The following is a 19,282-nucleotide window of genomic DNA, read 5'->3' as shown; positions in this document are numbered from 1 at the left end:
TCTTGTAATAACTTTTAATTAAGTATAATCTGTAAAAATTCTGAATCACTATGCTGTACACTTGAAAGTAATATAATATTGTAAATCAATTATACATCAATTAAAAAAAGAAATAAAATCATTGGGCACAAAACATCTATAATTGACAAAAAACTTTATCACAAAATTTTATTTGTATATAATCGATTTTAAGCATTGATTTTTAGAACATAATAAATGACTTGAATTATTAAGAGAAAGGAAAAGATGGTACCTGAACTTTTTATTCAGTTCATCTCCTTACAATTTTAATGTTAACTTTTAAAAATACTACATGTGAAGGGATGAAGTGACAAAAGAATTGCTTGAGTCTGAATAAATATTGCAACCCTCTTAAATGTGAATAAATAATGCATTGGCTTTTTCCCCTAATTTTTCTACAGTTGTTCCTTCTTAATACAAGGCTAAGTGAGAGAGAAAGAGAAAAGAGAGAGGGTGACAAGAGCCACACTTTTGGACATGATCACAGGACTGGAGCAGTGCCTGAAGGGTAAATTGTAAATTTCACATTGTTCTGTTGGGAAATGGTGTAGAAGCTGGTGTCACCTCCAGTATATGCTTGTTCAAACCATTATACGGTTGAATTGACAGTTGTGTTTGTGATTTTTTTGTGCCTAAATCTAATAACCCTATAGCTTACCCCACTCCAAGCTGTGGAGGGAAATTTTAGTTTGAATTACAAAGTACACAAATTGTTCTTTGTCACCTAATATTGTAGGAAGGGTACCTCACGTGACTACTGTTACCACTAACTTACATGCTCCTTTTTGAACTCCCAGCATAGTCTATGTGCTTGTCTGTGGTAGTGACCACTCTGAGTGAGTTTTTCCTCATTTTTGTATGTTTACATGGCATTGGAAAGAGTAATATGTATGTGTGTTTGGTTTGGGGTTGTAATTTTATGTGGATGTGCTTATGTTGTGTGGATATTTTCATTGCGTTGGTTTTGATATTTAGTTTATGGGTTTTACTCTTTACATTTTCTTATATTATTGTTCTATATTTAAGTTAGGTTCTAATATGCTATTGGATTCAGTTTGCTAGTATTTTGTTGAGTATTTGATTAGAACTCTTGAGAATGAGGAGATTTTACATTGGCTTCATTTACTCTTTTATGTGTGTCCCTATGCATATCAGAGCCCTGGAAGGCAGAAATTGAGAAGCAGGTTATATATTTTGTATACCTATGTTAGGAAATGTAGTATATCCTGTTGCTCCCTCCCTCCAAGGTGATTTCCCTTAAACCACATCAATATGTTGCCTTGGCAACTGCTATTTGTTATGCTTTTCTTTTCAGAAAAAGTTGTATAACTCTTTTTGCCTAGTATCTTTCATCAACATAATTATTTAGAAGTTCATCCAAGTTTTTGTGGGTATCAATGATTCAAATATGTTTATGCGTGAGTGGTATTCCAGTACATGTATAGACCATATTTTGCTCATCTCCACACCTATGGATGAACATTTGGGTTGTTTCAAGTTTTTGGCTATTATGAGTAATGCTGCAATGAACATTGATGTACAACTTTTTTGTGTGAACGTTTGTTTTGGAATGGCAAGATCATATAGTAGATTTATGTTTATCTTTTTGAGAAATTGATAATCTGCTTTCCAAATTGGTTGTACTGTTTTACGTTTTCAAATTTCTGGTGCCTCTATATCCTTAACAACATTTAGCATAGTTAATCTTTTTAATTTTAGCAACCTTAGCGGGAGTCAAGTGCTACCTCATAGTCTTATTTTGCGTTTCTCTAATAACTAATGATGCTGAGCATTTTTATGTGCTTATTTGTATATTTTTTTTAGAGAACTTTACTTGTAAAAGTAAAACACTAGAATACAATTCAGCAATAATAAGGAATGTACCACTGACATATACAACAATTGGGTTGAATCTCAAAGGCGTTTTGCTGATTAAAAGAAACCCCCCCAAAAAAAGCTTACATACTGCATGATTCCATTTATATGATGTTCTTGAAAAGATAAACATATATTAATGAAAAGTAGGTTAATCATTTCGGGGGTTTAGGAGTGGAAGTTGGTGTAACTATAAAACAATAACACAAGGAAAGTATCTTAGGTGATGCAACTATTCTTTATCTTGATAGTGGTGATGTTTACTCAAATCTATACATATGTTAAAATCATAGGTCTATGTACATACAAAAAAATTCGATTTTACTGCACATTATTTTTTTATCTATATGCTCTCACTATATGCAGTTTTACTTTTTTAAATTAGTTTTTTTTAACTTTTAAAGACTTTTTTAGAGCAGTTTTTAGGTTCACAGCAAAATTGAGAGGAAGGTACAGAGATTTCCGATATAGCTCCCGGCCCCCCATTATCAATATCATTCACCACTCACAATTGTACATTTCTTACAATTGATGAGCCTACATTGACATAACTAACACACAAAGTCTACCTTAGTACATTATTTTTTTCTTGGTCTCAGCTTTTTTGTGTATGAGTACGCTTTCCTCACTTCTTTTATAATTACAATGCATAGTAAGTAATTCATAGTAAGAAAACTTTATCTATTGATCAACTGATGGTATTCGTAAAAAATTTAAATGTGTTATCCCTAGATTATAAATTTATCAACAATGGGAGCTTCACCAAATGGCTACTTAATTCACTATTCCATAGACTTCTCTACCTGTTAGGTTCTGGTTTCTCGTGGGCTATAACTTTAGCTCTCCTACGGAACATTCTGGTCCCTCTTACTTTATGACATTTTTCTATTCATTCTTTTCACCTCAGCAGCCCAATACTAGCTCAACCCATATCTTTATGGGCAGGATGTTACTCTTGTTGTTTTTAGTTTGTGCCAGTCCACTTGATAAGGCCATTGGATGACTCATGTATTGATTGTCCTTGAGCCTTTCTTGGACAAAAAGCCATTGATAGTATGAGAGGTGGGGTCTTAACACATTTTTAATTGAAGCATAATTGACATATAATATTGTATTAGGTTCAGGTGTGCAACATAGTGGTTTGATATTTATATACATTATATTAGCACTATAAGCCTAGTTACCTACTGTCACCACTTGAATGTGGGCTGGGGTTAGTGACTCACTTCCAAAGAGTAGTGTAGGCAAGGTGAAAAGTAGTGACTTCACATTATGGAAATCTGGCAGACAGATCCTATCCTAACTAAGAATTTAAGGTTAATGCTACCAGTGATAAGTTATGTGGATACACCTCCTGATAAAATGCAAGGAGGAAGGGCACTTCATCTCTGTGGTATTCCCTCAAATTCAGACCCCCAGTCTAATAAAAAGAAAGCATCAGAAAAACTCAATTTGAGGGGCATTCTAGAAAATGCCTGGCCAGTACTCTTCAAAGATGCCAATGGCACAAAACACAAAAAGGGACTGGGAAATTTTACTCATCAGAGGAACAGAAAAGCCTGTTACTGGGAAAAGTGGTGAAATACAAATAATGCCTGTAGTTTTGTTAATATTACTGTGCTACTGTTAATTTCTGAGTTTTTACTAATGTACCATGGTTACATAAGATGGGAAGCTTACGGGAAGCTGGGTGATGGGTGCATGAGAACTCACTGTACTCTATTTATATACAACTTTTCCATAAATCTAAAATTATTCCAAGATGAATGTAAGAGAAACTAAGAAACAACTAAAAAGCGCACATCTAATTCTGCTTCTGCCTGGTATATAGAACAATGAAAGGCGTGGATTTCAACCTAACAGCATGAGCAAGTCAGATGAACACCCAAATCATAATTTTTCTTGAACCACTTGGAGATCTAAGGTTCTAGATCTATTAAGTAGCTTGATTTTAAGGAAAGATAGCTCCTCCCAGGAGAAGTGGGATGCAGAGACTGGCTTACCAGTGGCAGAGAAAGTGAAGTAATTGTACTTGCCTAGCAAGCACCCATGGCACAAGCAAGAACACCACTGGGAAGGGGGTAGAGACCTGGAGAGAGATCACTGTGTGGTTTAGGTGTGATGGATGTCAGAGATCAAGGAGTAAAGCAGAAGCACTGACAAAAATCCTCTGGAAACCTGACATTACCCTAAGCACAAAACAATGCTAGAAGAATTAAAACCCTGTCTTGCATTTAAGCTAACTACCACAAGGATAAATCCCAATCCCAAGTTAATAACTGACAAGATTGACTCAACTGCCCTATCACATAAGAAAAGCCTGAAAGAAGAAGCGATGTGTTCATTTCCAGGTGCAAATATTATTTACCTCGTTTTCTACTGTTCTACATGATGTTCAGCATCAACTGAAAGTTTTAAAATACACACTCAAAAGAAAGAAAAAGAAACCTACTATCAAGGGGCAAACAAAACAATAAAACCAGATTCCGAGATCATCCAGATATCAGAACTATCAGACAGGGACTTTACCATAACTATGATTAACATATTTAAGTATCTAATAGAAAAAGTAGACATACTGCATGAGCAGATGGGGAATTTTAGCACAGAGATAGAAACTACAAGAAAGAGTTAAATGGAAATGCTACAAATATAGAAAAACAACAATTTTCTTTCAGAGACAAAGATTTACTTTAATGTGCCCATAATTATTTCAGTGCCATGCAAAGGCAGAAGAAACCTGTGAAGGCTTGAATGAAAGCATTTCCATTTAACTCTTTCTTATAGTTTCTATCTCTGTGCTAAAATTCCCCATCTGCTCATACAAGATGTCTACTTTTTCCACTAGATATTAAATATATTAATCATATTTGGATTGGGCTGCCACATTGAGCCATTCAGTGTGCAGTGCCTTTCACAAGAAGGTGTCATTAATGTGGACTAAAAAATGAATGGCACCTTTTTGAGAAGAGTAATGTACAACATGTAGGGCATAGGTGGTGGCCCTGGGGTGGGGTTGTAGCTGGGAGCACAGATGCCTTTTTTGGAGCCCAGGCACCCACTCTTCAGTGTTGGGCTACCTCAAGAAACTTTTTGTGCCTTCTAAGAGAATATACATGGGAACTATGGGCTCCTGGGAAAACACTTCCACTTAAGTCCTTAAGAATTTATATATTCATACTTTTGCCAAATGAGGCTTGATTAAAATTGGAAAAACATTGTATTGAGAAAATAATCCTCCTTCTTTGCCAGCTGAGCGTTTTTCCCCTATATTGCCAAATATCCCAACCTTTTATCACATATGAACTTCTCATTTGCAAAGCTTGTCTTTTAGAGCTCCCCAAATACTCTCCTGCCTCAGATTTCTCCACTGCTGAACCCCAAAGCCCATTTTCCTCTCAGAGACGGAAACATTTTCTTATATTTTCTAAGCTTTATTGAGGTATGATTGGCAAATAAAATATGTATATATTTAGGTTGGACAATGTGATTTTTTTAAGGTGTACAATATGATGGTTTGAAATACATATACAATTGTGAAACGATTACCACAATCAAGTTAATTAACACATCTCCATTACCTCATGTAGTTACCTTTTGTGTGTGTGTGATAAGAACACTTAATATCTACTCTCTTGGCAAATTTCAAGTATATGATACAGTGTTATTAACTATAACCACAATGCTGTACATTAGATCCCCAGGACTTATTCATCTTATAACTGAAACTTTGTACCCTTTGACTAACATCTCTTCATTTCCCCCATCCTCCAGCCCTTGACAACCACCATTCTATTTTCTGGTTCTGTGAATCTGACAGTTTAGGTTCCACATATAAGTGTGAAATCATAGAGTATTTTTCTTTCTGTGTCTCACTTATTTCACTCTTTGGGTGGCTACCTCAGTTGTTTCCAAGTTTATGAATTTCCTTTGTTATGTTCTTATTAGTTGACTTGGAAAATACCCTTTAAACATTTGTTACCAATTATTATACATTTATTAGGGGTTAACCATAGTTTCTCAAGAAGCTTTTACTTTTTAAATGTTTTTTTAAAAAATATTTTCAAGTTATATTTGAAGGATAGGAGGGCATGATAGAACCAATACTCAGGAGATATTGCCTAGGTTTTTCTCCCCATGTTCTTATGGTGGCACTTCTTAACTCTTAACCCTATGCTGACAAGAAAGAGAAAGAGAAAAAGAGAGACAGACAGACGGACAGAGACAGCAAGCACCAGACTGTTGGAGACCATCTATGGCATCCGAGCAATATGTGCATCTGGGAAGTAGGTTATCAGTGTTGCATCCCTGTGTTGGGAAATAGGGGAAGATCTTTTGCCCACTCATAGGTGATCTTCCTTTAATCATATCAGGGTTTTTCATGAGTAAAAAACGGCATATTTGTGCAGTTTTGTGACTGATCTCAAAACAGTCACATGCCACACTGTACCCCAATACTTGGAAGAATTTAGGTTTTTGATGATGAGGGTAGAAATAATTCATTTTTCCTTCCTAACATGTTTGCTGGTGGACAACCTGTCTCTCTTCCTCACAGTGTCTACTTTCGTCCTTTCTGCACTCTGAGGGTTTTCTGAGGCACTGAATCTTAACTACCCATAATACATTACTCATTGGGAGTTTTTCCTCATAATTTTGTTTGTGCCGTTTGAGGGAGATAAACAAAATTGATAAACCTTTAGCCAGGCCCACCAAGAAGAAAAGAGAGAGGACCCCCAAAAACCAAAATACGAAATAATAAAAAATGAGAGGAGAAATAACCACTGATACCACAGGGGTACAAAAAAAATTATAAGAGAATACTATGAAGAGCAGTATTCCAACAAAATGGACAACATTAAAGAAGTGGACATATTTCTAGAAACATACAACCTGACAAGACTGAGTCAAGAAGAAACAGACGATTAGAACAGACAAATCAGTAGTAGTGAAATTGGATTTATAATTTAAAAACTCCCAGCAAACAAAAATCTAGGAATGGACATGGACAAGGAACTCATACCTATCCTTCTCAAACTACTCCAAAAAATTGAAGAGGATGAAACACTCCTGAATTCATTCTATGAGGCCACCATTTACCTGATGCCAAAACCAGACAGACATTGCAAAAAAAAAGAAAATTAAATGCCAATAACTTTGGTGAATATAGATGCAAAAATGCTCAACAAAATATTAGCAAACTGAATGCAGCAACATATAAAAAGGATCATATATCATGATCCTTTGAATTTATTCCAGGGTCATGAGAATGATTTAACATTTGTAAATCAATCAATGTGATATACCATATTAACAAAAGGAAGAATAAAAATTACATGATCATCTCGATAGGTGCAGAAAAAGCATTTGACAAAATGCAATTTCCATTCATGATAAAAGGTCCCCAGGGCAGGAGTATCCTTGCTTCATGACTTTCACAGGAGGGTGAGATGCCCACTTAAGTGGGGTTTGCCTATGTCCTAATTCAATTGGAATTAAGTTTGCTTGAAAGAGAAAGACACTCCAAGCAGCGTCCCGTTCCAGAATCACTTAAAATAAATCACTATCTATATACAAACATCCTACTGGTTCTCTTTGAGAACCCTGGCTAATACAGGTATTAAGAATCAAGTATCTTTTCCATCTTAGAGTAACCTGTGCTTTCAACCAAAAAGATTACCCAGCAACATTTGGCTACTGACAGTTCAGTGAGAATATAATACCTAGAAACTGTAATAAAAATATTCCCATGACAATAACATCAAAAAGTATGAACTACCTAGAGATAACCTATGTTGCACATCCATGTCCACAAATGTGCAAGGCCTAAACTCTGAATGCTGCAAAGCATTGCTGAGAAAAATTAAATCAGGACTAAATAAATGAAGGGATATACCATACTCCTAGGTCAGAAGACTCAGTATTGTTAAGATGTCTATTCTCCCCAAACTGATCTATAGATTCCTTGCAATCCCAATAAAAATCCTAGTGTGGGACTTCCCTGGTGGTGCAGTGGTTAAGAATCCACCTGCCAATGCAGGGGACACGGGTTCGATCCCTGGTCCGGGAAGATCCCATGTGCTCCAGAGCAACTAAGCCTGTGTGCTACAACTACTGAGCCTGTGCTCTAGAGCCCACGAGCCACAACTACTGAGCCCACGTGCTCTAGGGCCTGCATACCACAACTACTGAGCCTGCGTGCTGCAACTACTGAAGCTCACGCGCCTAGAGCCCATGCTCCACAACAAGAGAAGCCATGCAATGAGAAGCCCGCGCACCGCAACGAAGAGTAGCCCCCACTCGCCGCAACTAGAGAAAGCCCGCATGCAGCAACGAAGACCCAACGCAGCCAAAAAAAAAAAAAATCCTAGTGTGCATATTCTTTTAAAAAATTGACAGAATTATTCAAAAACTCATGTGAAAATGTGAAGGGCCTAGTCTATGAAAAACAACTTTGAAAAGAAAAAAGTTGGAGGTTAAGCACTTTTTCAAAACTCATAAATCTACAGTAATCAAGGCAATGTGGTATTGGGATAAAGGTAGAAATGTATATCAAAATTTAAAAGTCCAGAAATAGACCCACACATATATGGACAACTGATTTTCAACAAAGCTACAAAGGCAATTCAGTGGAAAAAGGAGTCTTTTCAACAAATAGTACTGGAACAAGTGGATAGCCATATGCACAAACATAAACTGTGATCCACATAATGCACCACATACAAAAGTTAGCTCAAAAAGAATCACTGACGTAAACATAAAAGCTAAAACTATTTAAAAATTCTAGAAAAATTACAGTAGAAAATTCTTGTGACCTTAGGTTTGGTGAAGATTTCTTAGATATGAAATCAAAAGCAAAATCTAAAGCATAAATGAACAAATCGATGCACTAAATTTCCACAAAATTAAAACTGTTCTTCCAAAAACACTGTTGAGAGAAAAGACAAGCCATTGAATGAATGAGAGAAAATGTTTGCAATTCATAGATCTGCTATCCAGAATTAAAAATCTCACAAAGGTCAATAAGAGGAAAACAGATACTCCAATAAATAAGTGGACAAAAGATTTGAACAGATACTTCACCTGAGATATACAAATGTCAAATAAACACATGAAAAGATGTTCATCATCATTAGTCACTACGAAAATGTAAATGAAAATGATGAGAAAACACTACACCCCTCTGAGAAAGTCCAAAATTAAAAAGACTGACCATACTAAGTATTGGCAAGGCTGTGGAGGATGAAACTCTCGTATCTCATACACTGCTAGTGGCAATGAAAAATGATTTGACTACTTAGGAAAAAAATTGAGCAGTTTCTAACAAAGTTAATTTTACAACTACCATATGACCCAGCCGTTGCTCTTCTAAGTATTTACTTAGAAAGAGAAAACGTATGTCCCAGCAAAGAATTATATACAAATGTTCATAGAAAGTTTATTTACAAGAGCTCCAAGTTGGAAACAACCCAAATATCCATTAACAGGTGAATGGATACAACAAACTGTGGTATATCCATATAATGGAATATTTCCACATTACAGGAAAGGAAAACTAATCTAAAGTGACAAAAGTCAGTAGTTGTATGAGAATGAGGTAGGTTGAAGTAGAGACAGAGGCAGGAGAGAGCTAGGTGGGCAGATTACCAAGGAGCACAAGGAAGCTTTTTGAGGTGATGGATATGTTCATTATCTTGAGTGTAGTATTAGATTCACAAGTGCATACATATATCAAAACTTAGAGCATATACTTTATTTTTTTATTTTATTTTATTTATTTGGCTGTGCCGGGTCTTAGTTGCAGCACACAGGATTTTCGTTGCCGCGTGCGGAATCTTTGCTGTGGTGTGCGGAATCTTCGCTGTGGCGTGTGGGATCTTTAGTTGTGGCATGCGAACTCTTAGTTACGGCATGTGGGATCTAGTTCCCCAACCAGGGATCAAACCCAGGTCCCCTGCATCGGGAGTGTGGTGTCTTAGCCACTGGACCACCAGGGAAGTCCTTAGAGCATATACTTTAAATATGCTCAGTATCTTGTATGTTAACCATACCTCAACATAATATTTGAAATATATTTATATATTCATAATTCTCTGATGCAATTAAGTTAATCAGGTGAAAAATTCTTACAATTATGCTCTTGTACATTAACAGATCCACACTATGTCATCAAATAACCAAAATAATCATATGCAATAAAGTATGCCCAAATATTTAGGGAAAGTTGATGTTCATTTCCTTCTGAAGTACAGAAATAAAAACATTATATCTCAGGAAAATCATAATGATATTAAAGAGGAACTGGTTATTTCAGGGAATGTAGCTGAGTATCATTCTGTTAGGGCAAACTCTAAAGTAACAAATGCTTTTTTAAAAATAAATTCTATCACTGACATTTTAAACTAACACTTGGAAATTGTCTGGTTCTTTTAAAAATGTCATTATAAAAGGAAAAACAACCATAGTCACCAGGGAAGAATCTACATTACAATGTCAAATTGTTAGGAAGATCTAACTACTGCATATTTCCATACTCATCTGAGAGATACAAGGGAATCACTGATTATTATGTAAAAGGTGAGAACAATTTAGGTATATTTATTACTAATGAATGTTAAAGGCCAACTTCCTTCCCAAATGGACAATCCATTGCTTTTCAGCACCAAAAAAGAAAGAAAGAGAGAGAGAGAGAGAAGGAGGGAGGGAGGGAGGGAGGAAGGAAGGAAGGAAGGAAGGAAGGAAGGAAGGAAGGAAGGAAGGAAGGAAGGAAGGAAGGAAGGGAGGGGAAAAAAAGACTTCTATCAGACGGGCCTCAAGGGTTACTACAAAGCATGTAGCTGCTGATGGAAATCCCAAGTGCTGAACCTCTTTCCCATGATCAAATCAAAGTAGCTTCTGTACATTTTGTGAACCTCACAGGAGCTATTCCACAACATGCTTTTATCAGATCTATGAACTCACTTGAGCCAGGCGGCATATCCAAAGAAAGATGTGAAGTGTTGGGCTCTCCTGCCCTTGAACCTGGAGTAGAAGCTCCAGCAGCCATCAGGACACAGATGCTCAGAACCTGCCTCCTTCAGACACCTGATATGAGCAAGGCCATTGGCATGAGGAGCTGCACAGGGAGAGACAAATCCAGCAATCACCATGCTTTACTGGTGTAACTGTGGGCCCCGCACCGTGCTAGGCACTGCGTTAGAGACAAGGACACTGAAACAACTGGGTAGTGATCCTAACCACCAGAAGGTACAATGAGCTTCCCACCACGGCCTTTTTCTTCTCCTTTCCTCATATGTCCCCTGAGAACAAAGTGGAAAAGGAATAAGAAGTGGCCTGAATTCATACAAACATCCATGATCCTGCGATAACCACAGGACCATCGGCTTATTCACGTGTTATCGCTAAATGTTCACAGAGACCCTTTAGGAAAAGCATCCTTATTCCCATTTTACAGAGGGGAAAGCTGAGGCTCAGAGAGAGTCGTTACCTGTCTCACCTCCCACGCCCCTGCCTTTAGAAGGAAAGTGGCTCGAGGACACCCCTGGAGCAGGACACCGCACCCACTGGGGCCGGGCAGGACCCCAATGGCTTTGCCTACGAGACAGCCCGGGCACCGAGCCCCCAAAGCGGGAAAGAAGTGACCTGGATGTGGATCCCTTTGTCTCCCCACACTGCAGGGTGGTCCAGCCCGCGTCGCGGGTACCCACTCTCCCAACTCAGTTCCAAACACCTAAAGGAGAAACCTGCTCTCCTTGCCAGGCCGCTTCTGTCTCCATTAAAAAGTCGTCAAGGTCGCCTTATTGACGTCACCTTTCTATAGTATAGTAACCGCCTGGCTCAGGCAGGTCCTCCACCACCTTAAATACCTCCCCACCCTCCTCCACCCCCTTGTCTTTAGCTTAAAGCAAAACACCGTAGCTCTTCAGGCTGCCACTTGGAAACCATACTAATTTGAAGCACTAGACTGGGACCCCGGCAATTGGCAAAAAAATCTGTCCAGTTTCGTGGGACAAAACATGTGCTTGTCGTCAGGAATTGTGTTTGCTTTAAAGAGACAGTAGGGGTGTATTATCAGAACACAGAGACCCAGGGAAGTATGTAGGGTTCCTGCAGATGAGTTAGCCCTCCCTCTGAGGGTGAACGTGTACTATCACAGCCCATGCTAAGCAGTTAGCCATCTGTGGCAGAGAACTAAGAACTCGCTATAATCATGTAACCCAATGATCTTGATACATATGCAAAAATGTCATTTACAAATCTCAGAGTTATTCCAGGGAGGCAGGCCTAAAACATCATAGTCACTTAATAGGCAGAAACCTGGGTCAATTGAACGATACATTGTTTTTTCCTGGGGAATTCCTAGCCTCCATCCCCAATATTTTCTTCCACGTGGAGGGACAGCCACGGCCAAACCCATGTAACCTCTCTATACACTCACTCCTCTATCTAGAGAATCACTTACCTGATTAGTGAGGTTGGTTGAACAAACAGGTTGCACCGCCCAGGCCCTCTCCCTTCAAAGTTCTTGAACCAACCTGCCCTTATGGAGCACATGTTTACTCTGCCCTCAGGAGTGGGTCTACAAATAGATCCACAGCTCCTTTCCCTTTTCTGTGTCTCGCCGCGCCCCAAACTATTCCTATGGTCTTGCTCTAAAATGACTGAGTCTTTAAGGGGCCTTGAAAATACACCCCTTCTCCATATCTTGACTCTAAACCAACTAAGAAATATGAAAAATAAGGTGAAAATACATCAACTTTATTCCTTATAAAGGTGATATTGTAGAATGTGGCTCAGATTTCCACAAGGGTAGTGGTCTTCGTATTAACGAACCCCAGAACTGCACAGACGTATCCACCCAGCAGTGCTGCGCTGGGACAGTCAGAAAGGACCAGGACTGCAATGCATATGTCTCTGAGGTCTGGGGAAGGCATCCTATGTGTACTCAAGAAGAGTGGCTTCCTTGCAAGGCTATCCTTGTAGCAGGAGAAAGTGTTTCAGGACAGCTTCTTTGAGAAACCTTCTTGAAATGAGTAAACACCCCTTGTTCTGACAACGTACTCACCAAGGCACCTTCTGAGGACACGGCTTTCCATGTGCCTCCGGGAGCAGTTTGTAGCAATACCTCCATCCCTTCACAAGCATGGGTGCAGTGGAGCCTCGTCTGCGGAAGGGAATTCAGGAATAAATTCCTAAAATTCCAAGAGTATGATGAAAATCGTACATCGTGAACAGTTATCTTGGGAATCCCAGGAGGAATTGAGGACATTTCAAAATCTATACCCACATATAAACCCACACAGAGACTATAGCCAAAATGATCACGACGTCCTATCGAACCTTCAAAGATCAGCAAGTCCCTATCTTATCCAAAGATTACAGACTATAGAAAAAGAGAGTTCACCAAAACTACATGGTTCAGATGTCCATTTCTGTTTAACAAACACCACCAAAACAATAGCCATTTTTTAATTTCTCGGGATAATGTGGGTTGACTGGGTTCAGCTGGATAGTTTTCTGCTCCATGTGGTGTCTCACCTGGGGCTGCCATCAGCTGGAGGCTCCGTTAGGCTGGTACATCTGAGAGAGCTCACTCACAGGGATGAGCCTGGGGTCTGGCTTCTGCTAGGGGCTCAGCTGCGGCTGTTGACTGGAGCACCTTGGTTCCCCTCCAGATCCCTCCATGTGTAGGGTTACCAGATTATAGTTAAACCATTTACATTTGAATTTAAAATAAAAAATCCTTTTTTGTGTAAATTTGTCACATGCAATATTACTTTGTTCATCTGAAATTCAAGTTCAGCTGGGCATCCAGTATGTTTATTTGCGAAATCTGGCAACCCTAGGGGAGGAGCCTGTGAATTTATAACATTGAGGACAGACCTTCTGAGGTGACTCTTCCACTGGGACTGGTCTCTGGAAAAAAGAAGAGATCATATTTAGCAATAAAGACAAAAGCTGTTAATAACTGATGCTGGTGGAATGAAGGGGAAATGGACACTGCCACACACTACGGGTGCCAAATGGGCATATCTGTTTTTTAAGGCCCATATTATCATGGCTGAATAACTTGAATGGCTTTTGATACAGAAGCCCTCTTTCCACCAACAAGGGAAATTCATAGGAGGGTTTAGAAAAAGATCCCCAAGGTGATTCCGACCTGCAATCTGGTTAAGGGGCCCCAGCTGAAGGGGCGGGTGAGGACCACATGAGCTCTCTGATTGACGGAGGAAAGGGCTACTCTTTATGAAGCAGGTTGTTTAGAGGGGCCCAGATCTAGGTTCTTCATGTTAGTGACTGGATTTCATCTCACAACAGCCCCACTAGTGATGTATCACTATCCTCTCTTCATGGATGTGTGTGACTACAAAGCAAGTGCTCTTGAGCACAGAGACAAATGGCAAAGAGGTTGTTCCCCACGCCAACAGCCAGAGCCAGGGGTGGGACCTGGCAGCCTGGTCCCCTTTAGTCGCTGGTGGCAGATCTTTAGCAAAGGTATCAGGACATGTACTGCTGAGGTGGTTAATCTCTGTTCTCCCTGTGTTAACCCTCCCAGCAGCAGGAAGCCAAGCCTGGTGTTCCTTCCCCCTGCCGCGTGGGAAGTTTGTGACCAGGCTGGAAGCAGAAGCCGTCTGAAGCCAGTGTTTCTTCTGTCTTTTGTGAAAACTTATGGAAATGATTAGGCTGCTTGTACCTGCTAGGGAGGAAAGGGCATCTGAGGACACAGAGAGGAAGGTGAGATTTCTCCCAGAGAGGGATGAGGGTGGCTCCGTGGATGGTCTATCGAGGCTGGGCATCTAATCATGACAGGTGTTCTCGTGTGGATCGAGGGGTGCATGGGGCAGGAATGGGAGTCCAGCTTTTGCCCTAATCGCAGTATACCATGCATTCTCAACAGATGACATCACCCCCAAGAGGTCAAAGATTGGTTCTTGAGGTTAGGGTTTTCATAGATATTACAGCGGTCTGTGAGCTTCCAGAGGACCACAGTACATAAACAGATAAACTACATCTGGAGTATTAACAATTTCACATTCCGCTGGGGAGTGGGGTTGGGGGTAATTAGGCAAAAAATGTCTGAAAGGGCTCCTGGAGGGTGATAATGAAAGAAGACTGACAAACGCTTCATTTACACAGTGACCTCTTATGCAGATGTTGGTGCTGGTGATGATGATTGATGATGATGAGAATTAAGTATGGGGATTATGTGAATGACTACTTTCTAGGATGGTGGGTAGAAAGGGATCAGTCAGAACAGACGTCTCCTCTGAGAAAGATGATATGGAGGGTAGGAAATGAATGTAAACAAATGGTACTCTAAATTGTATCTCCTTTACTCTTAACACTTACTCAGTTACCTATTTAATCCTATAATTTAAACATTTCTTTTAATTTATTTATCTATGTATTTATTTATTTAATTTTTGGCTGTATTGGGTCTTCGTTGCTGCGCGTGGGCTTTCTCTAGTTGCAGAGAGTGGGGGCTACTCTTTGTTGTGGTGTGTAGGCTTCTCATTGCAGTGGCTTCTCTTATTGTGGAGCACTGGCTCTAAGCATGTGGGCTTCAGTAGTTGTGGCATGCAGGCTCAGTAGTTGTGGCTCATGGGCTCTAGAGTGCAGGCTCAGTAGTTGTGGCTCATGGGCTTAGCTGCTCCAAGGCATGTGGGATCTTCCTGGGCCAGGGCTCAAACCCATGTCCACTGCACTATCAGGCGGATTCCTAACCACTGCACCACCAGGGAAGTCCCTATTTAATCCTATAATTTAGATAAGGGTAAGAAGTCAGGAGAGGTGAAGTAAATCAGGGGAACTGCTACGGATACCTGCTCAGTACGTGAGCTTGAAATTACTCTAAAGCTTTTCCCGTTGTATCCTGAAGCCACCAGGGCTCTAAATGCTCTAATTTCTCTGGACACTGGCATTCAATGCTGCCCAAGGTATTGCTAAATTTATTAATAATGACCTATATTACTTTTTTTTTTTTAACTGAAGTATAGTTGATTTCCAATGTTGTATTAATTTCTGGCATACAGCAAAGTGATTCAGTTATAGATATACATACATATATTCTTTTTCATGTTCTTTTCCATTATAGTTTATTACAGGATATTGAATATAGTTCCCTGTGCTATACAGTAGGTTCTTGTTGTTTATTTTACATATGGTAGTGTGTATATGTTAATCCCAAACTCCTAATTTATCACTCCCTCCCCCGCTTCCCCTTTGGTTACCATAAGTTTGTTTTCTATATCTGTGAGTCTGTTTCTGTTTTGTAAATGAGTTCATTTGTATCATATTTCAGATTCCACATATAAGTGATATCATATGGCATTTGTCTTTCTCTTTCTGACTTCACGTAGTACGATAATCTCTAGGTCCATCCATGTTGCTGCAAATGGCATTATTTCATTCTTTTTTGTGGCTGAGTAGTATTCCATTGTATATACATACCACCTCTTCTTTATCCACTCATCTGTCGATGGACATTTAGATTGTTTCCATGTCTTGGCTATTGTAAAGAATGTTGTTATGAACACTGGGGTGCATGTATCTTGAATTAGAGTTTTCTCTGGATATATGCTCAGAGAGTGGGATTGCTAGATCATATGGCAACTCTATTTTTAGTTTTTTAAGGAACCTCTGTACTGTTTTTCATAGTGGCTGTACCAATTTACATTTCCACCGATTTAGAATTCATGGAGATCTAGGGAGAAAGTGAATATGAAGATGCAGCTGAATGGGTTTCCAAAATCATGGTAAATAGTGGAAAATCACAGCAAAATATAACATTAACAGATGGAGTTTTCAATAAAGTAGCTGTAGTAGGTATCTATGTAGATTTCAGTGTAGTTATAATACATAAGGCAAATGTAATGTAAAGGGGGGAGGGTAAGGGGATCTATTAAGGTGAGGTTTCTACATATCAACTGAAGTGGTAACATAATGATTTTGAGTATTGATTCTGAATAGACTGTGGAAAGTTAAGTAGGGAGTTTGTAATCCACAGAGCAACCACAAAAATATTATACAAAGAGATATATTCAAATTCAGAATAGAAAATTAAAATGAAATACTAAAAGGCATTCAGATAAGCCAAAGAAAGGGGAAACAGGGTAATGAAAAACAGAGAGGACAAACAAAACATGCAAAATAAAGTGGTAGATCTAAATAGAAACATATCAATAATTAATTGTCAATGGTCTAAATACATAACTAAATGACTTAGATCGTCTGAATGGATTTATAAAACAACAAAAACCAAAAATGGCCCAACTATATGTTGTCTACAAGAAACTCCCTTCAAATATAATGATATAGGTAGCTTAAGAGTAAAACAATGAATAAAAATACACCACGCAAACACTGATCAGAAGAAAGCAGGAGAATCTATAGATTCTTTACATTATCAGACAATGTCGACTTGAAAGCAAACACAGTTACCAGGGATAAATAGAGTCAGTCAATTCACCCGGAAGATACAACAATTTTAAATATGTATTATATCTAACAACAGAGTCTTAAAATACAAGAGGCAAAACTGACAGAACTGAAAGGGGAATAGACAAATCCACAATTATAATTTGGGTCTTCAATACTCCTCTCTCAGTAATAGAATTAGTAGACAAAAAATTAGCAAGGTTATAGATGAACTGAACACCACCATCAACCAACTAGATCTAACTGACATTTATAGAACAGTCCACCCAAACACAGCAGAATACACACTCTTTTCAAATGCACATGGAACATTCAGCAAGATAGACTATATCCTGAGTCATAAAACAAACCTTAACAGCTTAAAAAAATTGAAACCAAACAGAATGTGTTATCTGACAATAATGGAATAAAATTCTAGAAATTAATAATAGAAAGATAACAGGAAAATCTCTGAGAACTTGGAAACTGAGCAACACATATCAAGTTAATTCATGGGTCAAAGAGGAAGTCTCAAGGGAAATCAAAAATACGTAGAACAGAAATCAACTATACTTCAATTAAAAATACATAGAACAGAATTAAAATGAAAATAAAAGTGAAAACCTACAGCTATCAAAATTTGGGAGTCAGAAAACAAATAGGTCGTTGTCAGGGTTGAGGTGGGGAGAATGGGTTGACTACAAAAAGGCACAGGAGAATTTTTTGGCATAATGGAACTCGTATATCCTGATTGTGGTGTGGTTATACAACTGTATACAAGTGTACATATACAAGTGTATGTACTTTTCAAGACATAGAACTGGACACTGAAAGGAGTGAATTTTATTTTCTCTAAATCATACCTTAATGAAACAATTTAAAAAGCACACATCTTGTTAAATGAAGAACATAAGTAGCAGATCAGTGTTATTCTGTGATTCCAATTTCATATCTAACAAACAAATCAGTTAATGTGTAAACCATTGTATCTATTTACGTATGTGTATTTCAATATGCACAGAAAAATGCATGCCAAATACAAATCAAACAATAGCAGTGGTTACCTTTGGGGAGTGGGATGCAGGAATATTGATTAGAAAAGAGACTTTCACTTTGTCCGGCTGTGAGGCATTTGAAACCACACATAAATTATTTATATTTATAACCCATTATGAAACAATATATATGGGAGATATTCTGATAGACAGTAAGGGTACTGAGGAGAATAAAAATAATATTCATTATATACTTAAAACACATTTGTCTAACTCTCCCTTCCACTAAAATTAATTCAGGAACGATAATTAACTCCATATGGTTTATGATCTAAAAATGCAAAAAATAAAATCAAGTTCAGTGGATACAGCTAAAAATTTAAATAAATGTGAACTATGTTCCTTCAGAATTATAGTTCATTAAGGGAAGATGTTATGCCCTTGGTGAATAATAATGGTATCTTTTAAGAACATCAAATGATCAGGAACTGTGACTGGGTATGATTATAATAGGGAAAATGTTATAGGGGAATATGGACCTCTTGTCATGAACAATTTCCAGGTAGGTTCTAACCGCTTGTTTTTGGTATCCTGTTCTTCCCAATGGCTGTCATTCTTTTAATGGTTGTGCCCTGCCTCCTTCCTTCCTGTCTCAGTTAGAACCTACTAGGCTAGGCCCTACTCCCTGATTTCAAAGCTTACTACAAAACTACAATAATCCAAACAGTGTGGGGAATTCCCTGGCAGTCCAGTGGTTAGGACTCCATGCTTCCACTGCCAAGGGCGTGGGTTCAATCTCTGGTCCGGGAACTAAGATCCTGTCTCAGTTAGAACCTACTAGGCTAGGCCCAAGATAGGCCCAGTTAGAACCTACTAGGCTAGGCCCAAGCCTCATTATATGCTCATTGTAATATATTAGCATATGCCAAATGACACAGCCACCTGCACCATGACAGTTCCCAGGCCATAAAAGGGCA

At 38.6% G+C, this 19,282-nt stretch overlaps 1 protein-coding gene and 1 long non-coding RNA gene across 2 annotated transcripts in view; one reads left to right on the top strand and one right to left on the bottom strand.

The window, feature by feature from the left end:
* Window positions 1-12,508, top strand: part of LOC309620104 (uncharacterized protein) — a 554,572-nt gene extending 542,064 nt beyond the window's left edge. Inside the window, exon 5 of the mRNA XM_082376202.1 lies at window positions 423-12,508. The gene's annotated coding sequence lies outside the window, so the exon portion shown is untranslated. The remainder of the gene's footprint in view (window positions 1-422) is intronic.
* Window positions 12,509-18,237: 5,729 nt separating this feature from the next.
* On the bottom strand, window positions 18,238-19,228 carry LOC309621224. The gene is made up of 2 exons (XR_014239836.1): window positions 19,176-19,228; window positions 18,238-19,139 (listed from the first exon to the last, which is right to left on the bottom strand). It is a non-coding gene; the product is annotated as an uncharacterized lncRNA (long non-coding RNA).
* Window positions 19,229-19,282: the final 54 nt, after the last annotated feature.

Source organism: Balaenoptera borealis (genome assembly GCF_965194805.1).
Source record: "Balaenoptera borealis genome assembly, chromosome: X".
Lineage (NCBI taxonomy): Eukaryota > Metazoa > Chordata > Mammalia > Artiodactyla > Balaenopteridae > Balaenoptera > Balaenoptera borealis.
The sequence above is the reverse complement of the archived record's forward strand: the minus strand, read 5'-3'. Positions and strand labels throughout refer to the sequence as shown.